Source organism: Musa acuminata, chromosome BXJ1-3 (assembly GCF_036884655.1).
Source record: "Musa acuminata AAA Group cultivar baxijiao chromosome BXJ1-3, Cavendish_Baxijiao_AAA, whole genome shotgun sequence".
In the NCBI taxonomy this organism is placed as follows: domain Eukaryota; kingdom Viridiplantae; phylum Streptophyta; class Magnoliopsida; order Zingiberales; family Musaceae; genus Musa; species Musa acuminata.
The window spans coordinates 15,345,086-15,358,637 of NC_088329.1; the positions used below are offsets into that span (position 1 = coordinate 15,345,086).

Here is a 13,552-nt window from a genome sequence, read left to right on the forward strand (position 1 = left end):
ATAATGGAGGCTCGTAGACCCCAATAATAATAATCACTTGTACACACATCACACGGTCCATGATCATCTGTCCACACATCATACATCACATGTTCAAATTATTATCATGCAGGACTACTAGATAATAATAAAAATAATAATAAATTAAACCTTTTAATCAATTAATATTTTCTAAAATCAGGAACATATAGGAAATTTTTGAATTTATAGGGGTATTTTCATAATTTGGACAAAAGATAGAAATTAGAATTTCTCAAATTCACAAGGGCAAAACTATCTTTTTGCCCAATTATGCCCTAATGCCATACTCCCCTTTGCTGCTGCTGCTGCTGCCACCCTACTGGCGATGGCCTATGCAGCGGGTGTAGTGCCCCGCCGGGCGGCCACCCCTATAGGGGGGTTTGCTTGCAGGAGCAGCGGCCGTAGGCGCCGTTGCCCTACTGCGCCTCAGCTCGTGGGCATTGCGGCCACAGGCGCCTCGCCCCGCGGTGCCTCTGCCAGCGAGTCCAGCACCCGCAGGCGTTGCCCTTGCGTGCGGGCATAGTGCCAGCACGCAGGTGGCCGCCTTGCCTGTAGACTTGCTTGCCGGCACTACTACAGGCACCGACGGCGGGTGGGGCACCCGCAGGCTGCCAGCCTGCTGCAAGAGGGCCACCGGCCGGTTGTGGTAGACGCAGCCCCTGTGTTGCCTGCCTACGGCTGCGTTGCACGCACGCAGATCGAGGGCAGCAATTGTTGCTGCCCTTTCTCGCTTTTGCGTCAACGATTTTGACCTCAAAAGTTTCTCCAAAATATAACACATGTCGTTCAAAACCAATCTATCGCATGAACAATTTAGCTCTAATACCACTGTTGGGAAATCTTTGGGACGACATCATATGCGTAGTGGAAGAACAAGGAAAACAAAATCCCCTATTCCTAAAGAGATGTTCATCATCTTGTAAAGATTGGTGTGCAAAATCCATGAAATTTAAAACTGCGTATAGAGTAGATTGTGTTACCTAGGGAGATCATATATCCCTGTTTCCTTGCAGATTTTTAGGAGAGGGTGAAGGAGGTCAAGCGACCTCCTCTTTAGTGGTGATCCACACAGCAGGGCTGCAATGATGCTCCTCAAAACTCTAAGCCTGCTCTAAGGTGGAGAGGGGGAGGAGAAAAGGAGAGACAATCAAAGGCTCTAGCCTTTGAGGCTCTGAATACCTCCTATTTATAGAGGTCCACTGTCAAAACCTAATGGATCCTCCCCTAGTGGGTATTGGATCTGCATCCAATTACCCAAGCCTTTTAGATTAGTGGATCTCTATCCGATAATCTCTCATGGGCTCTTATTGGATCTCGTCCATGGGATCCAATAATTCAAGGGCTTATTGGATATCCAATAAGACAAGGGCTCCGGCGGATATTGTCACGCCCCCCAAAATATCCATGATTTTTAAAATTTTCGTCATAGACCAATCCAGGATCCAAACTAACGTTTGAGGACACTGAAAACATTCTATTCATATTCACATCCATAAAACCTGTGCAGTTTATAATCATATATCACATCACTCGATAATTCACATTTATGGCAACCCAAGCCAACTTGACAAACATGAACAACATTTATAAATCCACAAGCTAAATAAATTATACAATCAGAACTCCAACTATTCACCACAAGTTTATATCGTCATAAATTAGACTTAACATTCCGAAATTCCAAATAAGAGAGATCTTCTAACACTTTTACACAGTATATCCATTTCGATCATCAGAATAATTCATTACATACAAAATATGCTTATACAACAATAGCATAACAACCAACAGGACTTGCCCATAATTCTGAATAGCTATCCACTGCCTCAGCCCAAATCAAACATCTCGAAGAGTGACAAGCTGACCTGAAAGGTTTATATAACAACGGAGTGAGCCAAAAACGGCTCAGCAAGTGACAAAGCATATTCAGAACAAAAGGAACGGTTTGAAACGAGTAAGGTATCATAATGCAAGGCAGAATACCAGAATTCTCAAGGATACCATCTCAATAGATACCAAAACATACGTATCATGTCATTCATAACATATTTGATCCATAACGAATGGAGCATAGAGTAATTGGAACATATCAATGGCAGATAGGACATTTCAGAACAAATCAGCTCATAGCAAATGGAGCACAGAGTAATTTGGAACATATCAATGGTAGATAGGACATTTCAGAACATATCAGTTCATAGCAAATGGAGCACAGAGTAATTGGAGCATATCAATGGCAAATAGGACATATAAGAACATATCAGTTCATAGCAAATGGAGCACAGCGTAATTGGAGCATATCAGAAGCAAAGGAAACATATCAAGCTTATCAATGGCATATAAAATGTTCCGAAGCATATCAACGGCATATGGAACATTTCGAAACAAAATCATCAGGGAATGAAGCCTTTCAGAGCATATCGGTACACATATCGTACAAGAGCTCAAACGTCGTCCTTGACGTTGCAATCATATCAATCTTATCCAGAGTATGAACAGAAACAAACTCACCAAAACTCTGGATGTCATATCAAACACATAGAGGGTGTAGTGGGATCTCAGTCAGAATGTGATTCATCCATTTCTGAATGACCACCTGACAAAAGTCTCCCACGTCTGGGAGCTCCATCCACCCACGTCTAGGTGAAGTCAAAGGGGGCCGGCAGAGCATCGCAGGCTCTAATCACATACCCACGTAGCGGGCAACAAGCGCAAACAGAATATCCCTCATAGCGGGACCCCACATAGCGGGCAAATAGCGCATACCCTTTACCATTTCTGGCAATGGTCCAGACAATCCCCCACACCAGAGTACAAAAGGCAGTTTCAACAATAAGTAGCATATATTGGAAGCACACGCGGAACAACAAAACGTACATGTGCCTTTACGAGTCAATCCGAAGTAAGCGATAATCTTTCACAAGTATATTCAGATTTGAAAGGAATTGAAAGCAAGGGCACAAATGGAATCCAAGCAATCACATATAACTCAATTCAATAAGAAGATTTGATGAATTCAATGTCCAAAGGAATGAAACTGGAATAGGCACATATCGAAAGCAAATGCGGAACAATAGGATATACATGTGCCTATATGAGTCAATACGATATAGCATAAACGTTACACAATAGTTTTCAAGAATGCAAATAATTTTAAGGACAAGAGCATACAAGAATTCAAAGCAGTAATATAAAGCTCAATTGAATAAGAAGGCTAAATGATATCAATCTCCAAAGGAATGAAACCAGAATATGAGAAATCGACCAAAGCTCGATTTCTGGCAGAATACAGAAGGCACATTGAACAAATGATTCAAACTATCAATCGTGCTCCAATTTACTCAAAAATAATCATTGGATAATACTTTCAGATAAGACAGGCTTCATATGAATTGAACTGTCCAACAGAGAGAGTTACAAATAATTTGGTAAGCAAGTGTCGTAGAACAAAATCTCTATTGGCAGAATTCATAATGTCAGATTCAACAGACAACTGGACAGGTGTTTGGATTCCAAATCTTTCAATCCATATATCAAAGAAAGGTCTACGAGTCTAGTTTCCAATGAAATCAGTTTTGAACAAATCAGAGTTTCCAACAAAGACTTATAGGCAGCTCGGTATCAAAAGGTCAGAATATCAGAAGTTGCACAGATTCGAATCGTTACGTCTAAACAGGAGATATATCAAATGCAAGGCTAGAACAATTCAAAGTTCCTCATATTCAAAGCAAATGTAGAGATAAAATGGCAGTGAGGAACGATCAAGATACTTACAATAGGAAATATTAGAGCAATTATAGGAGGAACGATCAGGGAACTTGCAATAAGAAATATCAGAGCGATCAGGGAACTTGAAATAAGAAATATCAGAGCAATTATAGGAGAAACGATCAGGGAACTTGCCTTTCAAATATTTTGATCTGAATATCCAAGGAAGGTGCTAGTCCAATCTTTCTACTTTTCCTCCGTGTCCTCTCTCTGTTTCGTTTTGTGCTCCCGTTTTCTTCCTTTCTTCGTAACTACATCACGTGTCGAACATCGAGGCACAGTCACCTGCTCTCTCTCTTACTCTCATTCTTTCTTTTTCTTTCCCAAATGCAGCTGCCACAGCCGCCGCCGCTGCCGCTGCCACAATCGCAACTGCGGTCACAACCGCAGCCCCCTTCCACTGCACTATTTCCTTCTTCCCTTCTCTCGTTCCTACTCTTTCTCTTTCCCAAAAGCAGCTACTGCAGCTACTGCAGCCACCACCGCTGCCGCAGCTACCGCAGCCAACGTCGCAGCCGCAGCCGGAGTCGCAGCCACGGCCGCAGCCACCACACTCGCAGCCTCTTCTTCCTCCCCTGCTCTATTTCCTCCTCCTCTTCCAACTGCAGCTGCCACTACCGCAGCTGCCACCCCTTCTCCTCTTCCTCTCTTCTTCCTCTCCTTCCCTTTCTCTTCTTCTTCCTTTCCTTCTCTTCTTTCCCAGCCACAGCTGCAGCTGCCATCGCCGCAGCCGCAGCCCCTTCTCCTCTTCCTCTCTTCTTCCTCTCCTTCCATTTCTCTTCTTCTTCCTTTCCTTTTTCTCTTCCTCTTTCCCTGCCACAGCTGCAGCTGCCACAACCGCAGCCGCAGCTACTTCTTTCCCTTCTCCTCTTCCTTCTCCTTCCTTTCTTCTTCTTCTCTCCCCGCTGCAACTGCTGCAGTCGCGGCCGCAGCCACGGCCGCAACCTCTCCCTCCTCCCCTGCTCATCTTCCTCTTCTTCTTCTCTTCCAGCTGCAGCTGCCATCGCCGCAGCTGCAGCCCCCTTCTTCTCCCCGACGAACAGCACCTCCTTTCCTCTGTTTCCTCCTGCAGGAAACAGAGGTGCCGCCTCTTCACCCGCTTCTACTTCTTCTCTTCTTCCTCACCATCTCTTCCTCTCCTTCTCTTCCAGCTGCAGCTGCCACCGCCGCAGCCGTAGCTCCTCCTTTCCCTTCTGTTCTTCCTCTCCTTCCTCTCTTCTTCTTCTCTTCTTCTTCTTCCGCCCCTTCTTCTCCCCGACGTCACACACACCCTCTCCTCTGTTTCCTCTGCAGGAAACAGAGGTATCACAACCTCTTCTCCTGCTTCCTCTTCCTCTTCTCTTCCTTCTTCTTCTTCTTCTCCTCTTCGAACGCCCCACCTCTCCTCTGTTTCCACCTGCAGGAAACAGAGGTGCTGCAGCCCTAGCTGCTGCCACCTCTCGCTCCTCTCCCTCTTCCCTCTCTTTTCCCTCTTCTTCTCCTTCTTTTCTTCTCCTCTTCCCTTTTCCTCCCCAACCCCACACACCTCCTCGCTGCAGCCTTGCCGCAGCTATCATCCTCTCTTCTTCTTCTTCTTCTTCTTCTTCTTCTGCTTCTTCTTCTTCTTCTTCTCTTCTCCCTCTTCGTCCTCTCTTCTTCTCCCCACGCCCCACAGCTTCTCGCTGCAGCCCTCGCTGCAGCCACCTCCTCTTCTTCTTCTTCCTCTCTTCTTCCTCTCTTCTTCCTCCTCTCTTCTTTTCCCTCTTCTTCTTCTTTTCTTCAACCACTCTCCTTCTTCTCCTCACGCCCCACCGCTCTCTCTGTTTCTGGAAAGAAACAGAGTGCGTGGGAGGCGGTGGGATAATACCGAATTTTCGGTTTTTCCTTTTCTTTTTTTTTTTCTTTTTGCAACTTAGCAGTTTAGTCCTTGTAATTTCTATATTTACATATAGGTCCCCCAATTTACATATAAATCCTTATTAATACATTTTTAAAAGTGGGGATATTACACTCTCCCCCCCTTAAAAGAAAATTTAGTCCTCTAAATTGGTCATAGCTCAATCGATGAAAAGATGAGGATTATGATTTCTTTATTTCCTCCTCCTACTCTTAAATAATTTCATCAATTCAATACAATTACACAATTTTCCAAGAGTGACCGAAATATTCTCCTTCTTGATTCTCAATAGATGGTAAACCCGACCTTCAATCAATCTTTCAAAAATACTTGCGCACCTGTAATTAATCAAGCAAATCGTTACTTCAGAAAATACTCGTTTTTGATGATCACCTGATTCAACTATCCATAATCAATACAAAGCCTCCATGTTCCATCCATCTTTTTAACTAACACCAGAGCACCCCATGATAAAATATTAAGCCAAATAAAATCCTCATTTAATAATCCTTGTAGTTGTTTTTCTAATTCCACTTACTCAAATGATATCATTCTGCAGAGAGGCTTAGATATAGGGATTGTCCCAAGGACCAAATCAAAAGCAAAATCACATTTGGAGGTAATCCAAGCAAGTCATCCTGGGATACATTAGGCAAGGAGATAAATAATGTCCAATACTCTCAAAATAAAAGATCGGCTGATCAAATATGCAAAAAGTGATCATTTGTTATATACCAATCCATACTGGTATGATAAGAAGATAGCCAATGCATACCAAGTATAATATCATAACTCCAAATCTCTAGGAGAACTAAATCAGCAAAAGTTCAAGTTCTCCAACAAAAATCAGACAAGAGGACCAGATTCAAGTTCGTTATCAAAGAATCTCCAATGATTGTACTTACATATATCACATAATACAGTGGTCTAGGTTGAATACCCAAGTGATAGGCAATATGTTACGAATCAAATCGTAGATAGAACCCATGTTCAAACAAATATTTGCATTCTTTCATAAACATACATAATACCTTCGACCACTAATTCAGAAGTCTTAGAATCATATTCAGTGATAGCATACACTCTGACATGGGCTGATGATTTAGGAGGCAGTGACTCTTTCTTCTTGTTCAAAGGGCAAACTTTTATTTTATGATCAAACTTTCCATAAGCAAAATAGGCTCTAGTCACGCACAAACATAAACTTGTTTCATAATTTAACTTGCAATTCACACCTGATTGAGTCTTTTGTGGTGACTTCCCATTTCAAATCCAAATGTCTTGACTCTCTTGTTGTTACTTACTGATTCATTTCCAATCATATTTTTATTGGTAAACTTGTTCTTGTCATTCTTGCCATTGATCTTCAAAAATTCTTTTCATTGTTGCCGTCAATAATAAGTCTTTACTTCCAATATAACGTGGCAAAAGAAATCTTTCGAGTATCAGAACAATTTTGTATATCAATTATCTTCTCCATTTACATCATCCATTTTTCTACCACCAATGAAATTAGGTTCATCATGCTTCTGCTGCGCCACTCTGATTCAATATCCCCAATCAATCCTTTCATTCCCCTTAATTAATCAGAAACAAATGATATAAGAGGACCAAATGTCCTCATCATCCCAGATTCCTAAAATGCAGCAAAGAAAATTTCCACCAATCACTATAGTTCATTAGACCTCAATATATTTTGCACGTCAACATATCAAATATTTCAGTAATCCTCAAACAATGCTCTGATACCACCTCTGTCACGCCCCTCAAAATATCCATGATTTTTAAAATTTTCGTCACAGACCAATCCAGGATCCAAACTAACGTTTGAGGACACTGAAAACATTCTATTCATATTCACATCCATAAAACCTGTGCAGTTTATAATCATATATCACATCACTCGATAATTCACATTTATGGCAACCCAAGCCAACTTGACAAACATGAACAACATTTATAAATCCACAAGCTAAATAAATTATACAATCAGAACTCCAACTATTCACCACAAGTTTATATCGTCATAAATTAGACTTAACATTCCGAAATTCCAAATAAGAGAGATCTTCTAACACTTTTACACAGTATATCCATTTCGATCATCAGAACAATTCATTACATACAAAATATGCTTATACAACAATAGCATAACAACCAACAGGACTTGCCCATAATTCTGAATAGCTATCCACTGCCTCAGCCCAAATCAAACATCTCGAAGAGTGACAAGCTGACCTGAAAGGTTTATATAACAACGGAGTGAGCCAAAAACGGCTCAGCAAGTGACAAAGCATATTCAGAACAAAAGGAACGGTTTGAAACGAGTAAGGTATCATAATGCAAGGCAGAATACCAGAATTCTCAAGGATACCATCTCAATAGATACCAAATCATACGTATCATGTCATTCATAACATATTTGATCCATAACGAATGGAGCATAGAGTAATTGGAACATATCAATGGCAGATAGGACATTTCAGAACAAATCAGCTCATAGCAAATGGAGCACAGAGTAATTTGGAGCATATCAATGGTAGATAGGACATTTCAGAACATATCAGTTCATAGCAAATGGAGCACAGAGTAATTTGGAGCATATCAATGGTAGATAGGACATTTCAGAACATATCAGTTCATAGCAAATGGAGCACAAAGTAATTGGAGCATATCAATGGCAGATAGGACATATAAGAACATATCAGTTCATAGCAAATGGATCACAGAGTAATCGGAGCATATCAATGGCAGATAGGACATATAAGAACATATCAGTTCATAGCAAATGGAGCACAGCGTAATTGGAGCATATCAGAAGCAAAGGAAACATATCAAGCTTATCAATGGCATATAAAATGTTCCGAAGCATATCAACGGCATATGGAACATTTCGAAACAAAATCATCAGGGAATGAAGCCTTTCAGAGCATATCGGTACACATATCGTACAAGAGCTCAAACGTCGTCCTTGACGTTGCAATCATATCAATCTTATCCAGAGTATGAACAAAAACAAACTCACCAAAACTCTGGATGTCATATCAAACACATAGAGGGTGTAGTGGGATCTCAGTCAGAATGTGATTCATCCATTTCTGAATGACCACCTGACAAAAGTCTCCCACGTCTGGGAGCTCCATCCACCCACGTCTAGGTGAAGTCAAAGGGGGCCGGCAGAGCATCGCAGGCTCTAATCACATACCCACGTAGCGGGCAACAAGCGCAAACAGAATATCCCTCATAGCGGGACCCCACATAGCGGGCAAATAGCGCATACCCTTTACCATTTCTGGCAATGGTCCAGACAATCCCCCACACCAGAGTACAAAAGGCAGTTTCAACAATAAGTAGCATATATTGGAAGCACACGCGGAACAACAAAACGTACATGTGCCTTTACGAGTCAATCCGAAGTAAGCAATAATCTTTCACAAGTATATTCAGATTTGAAAGGAATTGAAAGCAAGGGCACAAATGGAATCCAAGCAATCACATATAACTCAATTCAATAAGAAGATTTGATGAATTCAATGTCCAAAGGAATGAAACTGGAATAGGCACATATCGAAAGCAAATGCGGAACAATAGGATATACATGTGCCTATATGAGTCAGTACGATATAGCATAAACGTTACACAACAGTTTTCAAGAATGCAATAACTTTAAGGACAAGAACATACAAGAATTCAAAGTAGTAATATAAAGCTCAATTGAATAAGAAAGCTAAAGGATATCAATTTCCAAAGGAATGAAACCAGAATATGAGAAATCGACCAAAGCTCGATTTCTGGCAGAATACAGAAGGCACATTGAACAAATGATTCAAACTATCAAACGTGCTCCAATTTACTCAGATATAATCATTGGATAATACTTTCAGATAAGACATGCTTCATATGAATTGAACTGTCCAACAGAGAGAGTTACAAATAATTTGGTAAGCAAGTGTCGTAGAACAAAATCTCTGTTGGCAGAATTCCTAATGTCAGATTCAACAGATAGCTGGACAGGTGTTTGGATTCCAAATCTTTCAATCCATATATCAAAGAAAGGTCTACGAGTCTATTTTCCAATGAAATCAGTTTTGAACAAATCAGAGTTTCCAACAAAGACTTATAGGCAGCTCGGTATCAAAGGTCAGAATATCAGAAGTTGCACAGATTCGAATCGTTACGTCTAAACAGGAGATATATCAAATGCAAGGCTAGAACAATTCAAAGTTCCTCATGTTCAAAGCAAATGTAGAGATAAAATTGCAGTGAGGAACGATCAGGATACTTGCAATAGGAAAGATTAGAACAATTACAGGCGGAACGATCGGGAAACTTGCAATAAGAAAAGTTAGAGCAATTATAGGAGGAACGATCAGGGAACTTGAAATAAGAAATATCAGAGCAATTATAGGAGAAACGATCAGAGAACTTGCCTTTCAAATATTTTGATCTGAATATCCAAGGAAGGTGCCAGTCCAATCTTTATACTTTTCCTCCGTGTCCTCTCTCTGTTTCGTTTTGTGCTCCCGTTTTCTTCCTTTCTTCGTAACTACATCACGTGTCGAACATCGAGGCACAGTCACCTGCTCTCTCTTACTCTCATTCCTTCTTTTTCTTTCCCAAACGCAGCTGCCACAGCCGCCGCCGCTGCCGCTGCCACAATCGCAACTGCGGTGACAACCGCAGCCCCCTTCCACTGCACTATTTCCTTCTTCCCTTCTCTCGTTCCTACTCTTTCTCTTTCCCAAAAGCAGCTACTGCAGCCACCACCGCTGCCGCAGCTACCGCAGCCAACGTCGCAGCCGCAGCCGGAGTCGCAGCCACGGCCGCAGCCACCACACTCGCAGCCTCTTCTTCCTCCCCTGCTCTATTTCCTCCTCCTCTTCCAGCTGCAGCTGCCACTGCCGCAGCTGCCACCCCTTCTCCTCTTCCTCTCTTCTTCCTCTCCTTCCCTTTCTCTTCTTCTTCCTTTCCTTCTCTTCTTTCCCAGCCACAGCTGCAGCTGCCATCGCCGCAGCCGCAGCCCCTTCTCCTCTTCCTCTCTTCTTCCTGTCCTTCCATTTCTCTTCTTCTTCCTTTCCTTTTTCTCTTCCTCTTTCCCTGCCACAGCTGCAGCTGCCACAACCGCAGCCGCAGCTACTTCTTTCCCTTCTCCTCTTCCTTCTCCTTCCTTTCTTCTTCTTCTCTCCCCGCTGCAACTGCTGCAGTCGCGGCCGCAGCCACGGCCGCAACCTCTCCCTCCTCCCCTGCTCATCTTCCTCTTCTTCTTCTCTTCCAGCTGCAGCTGCCATCGCTGCAGCTGCAGCCCCCTTCTTCTCCCCGACGAACAGCACCTCCTTTCCTCTGTTTCCTCCTGCAGGAAACAGAGGTGCCGCCTCTTCACCCGCTTCTACTTCTTCTCTTCTTCCTCACCATCTCTTCCTCTCCTTCTCTTCCACCTGCAGCTGCCACCGCCGCAGCCGCAGCTCCTCCTTTCCCTTCTCTTCTTCCTCTCCTTCCTTTCTTCTTCTTCTCTTCTTCTTCTTCCTCCCCTTCTTCTCCCCGACGTCACACACACCCTCTCCTCTGTTTCCTCTGCAGGAAACAGAGGTATCACAACCTCTTCTCCTGCTTCCTCTTCCTCTTCTCTTCCTTCTTCTTCTTCTTCTCCTCTTCGAACGCCCCACCTCTCCTCTGTTTCCACCTGCAGGAAACAGAGGTGCTGCAGCCCTAGCTGCTGCCACCTCTCGCTCCTCTCCCTCTTCCCTCTCTTTTCCCTCTTCTTCTCCTTCTTTTCTTCTCCTCTTCCCTTTTCCTCCCCAACCCCACACACCTCCTCGCTGCAGCCTTGCCGCAGCTATCATCCTCTCTTCTTCTTCTTCTTCTTCTGCTTCTTCTTCTTCTTCTTCTCTTCTCCCTCTTCTTCCTCTCTTCTTCTCCCCACGCCCCACAGCTTCTCGCTGCAGCCCTCGCTGCAGCCACCTCCTCTTCTTCTTCTTCTTCATCTTCTTCTCTTCTCCCTCTTCTTCCTCTCTTCTTCCTCCTCTCTTCTTTTCCCTCTTCTTCTTCTTTTCTTCAACCACTCTCCTTCTTCTCCTCACGCCCCACCGCTCTCTCTGTTTCTGGAAAGAAACAGAGTGCGTGGGAGGCGGTGGGATAATACCGAATTTTCGGTTTTTCCTTTTCATTTTTTTTTCTTTTTGCAACTTAGCAGTTTAGTCCTTGTAATTTCTATATTTACATATAGGCCCCCCAATTTACATATAAATCCTTATTAATACATTTTTAAAAGTGGGGGATATTACAGATATCTCATATTACTCATCGCAATGCCTACCATATGTGTGTGACCCTCTAGGTCCAATATCGAGCTGGCCGTGAGTCATACCTGTCAGAACTCCTTCTAACTTAGTGAATTATTATCTTTATAATAATTCACTCGACTCATCGATTACGGACATATTAGGCCACCACGTCGTAGTCCCCAAACGATACAGGGGAATCCAATCTATTGGACCTGTCTGTCCTCAATTACTGTGTACCTATAGTCGCTCATCCATTTAATATCCCAGAGACCGTATATCGAGCTTGGTGCTGTCAGAACCATACAGTTTCTACTTGAGTCTCGCTCTAATCGTATTCTCCTGGAGAACTCTTTCTCTCTCAACCCGAATGACCTTGGCCAGAGATTTGTCTAAGCAAGAATATATGGGATTTTTCTCTTATGACGCCAATAGTGGATGATCCTCTATCGACACTCAATAGCCCTCGTAAGGTCGACTGCCGCTCCCAAGGATCAACTATATTATATCTGGATAGCCAAACCTATAAGTCTGGTAGCAAAGAGTGGAGCACTCATACAGGACATCTTTGGTGTCTCAAGTCTAAGGACCGGATACACCACTAGGACTATGGAATTATTGTCTAACAATAAGGCATCATCAACCATCCAGCATTCCGTAAGCGGATCAATCAGTGAACTCATTCTCCAATGAGCACCTGTACTGTATCCCTAGTGTCCCCACATGAGCAACTATGAGACCAGCTATATCCATCATATGGACGGGTATACAGCACACCAATCTGTCCGGTTATCACGATATCCGTCTCGAGTAACCTATAACCGGGATTATTTATGATATGTGTTTAAAGGTGAATCGGTCTCATTATCTTGATCTCATCATGATCCGATTCCCATTGCACAGATCCAAGGACATCACAATATATACATGCATACATGCAATAGTTAATATAAAGTGATAAATGTAAAAATATAATAAGCAAAAAAAAGATTCCATGTCAAGTCACACGTGCCATCACTCACGTGATTGGCTTGCTGGGCACTTATGACTAGCATCCTCTAGGCCGACGCTTTATGAATTCTAGGAATTTGATCTTTAAGTCGTCATAGTTCTCCCAAGTTGCATCTTTTGATGGTAGGTTCAGCCGCTGTATTAGCACTTCAGTAGTGGGTCGTCGTCATCGAGTCACGATCCTTCGATCAATAATGGCACTCGATTAGGTATGGAGTCCTCCTTAGGTAGTCATATTTGGTAGTTGGCTTTGTGCTATCTCATTTTGTCCTAGCTTGAGCTTTAAACGCGACACATGGAAGACTAGATGGATTCGAGAGCTCGCGGGTAAGGCCAATCTGTATGCTACCGCTCCGATGCGCTGCAAAATTTGGTAGGGTCTATAGTACCGAGGTGAAAGCTTCATAGATGCTCTGGTCTAGATTAATGTTTGCTTGTATTGCTGGAGCCGTAGGAAGACCCAATCTCCTACTGAAAATTATCTTTCGCCTTTGTATTGATCGTATTGTTGTTTCATCATTTCTTGAGCTACAGTGAAATTATCTTTTAGCAACTTCTATATTTTGTCTCTGTCTTGTATTTCCATGTCTACTTGTTC

General features: G+C 42.8%; 1 long non-coding RNA gene across 1 annotated transcript; it reads right to left on the reverse strand.

The window, feature by feature from the left end:
• Window positions 1-1,585: 1,585 nt before the first annotated feature.
• On the reverse strand, window positions 1,586-11,821 carry LOC135623604 (uncharacterized). Its single transcript, XR_010491444.1, has 3 exons — window positions 10,096-11,821; window positions 3,925-7,903; window positions 1,586-1,886 (listed from the first exon to the last, which is right to left on the reverse strand). It is a non-coding gene; the product is annotated as an uncharacterized LOC135623604 (long non-coding RNA).
• Between the last annotated feature and the right edge of the window lie 1,731 nt (window positions 11,822-13,552).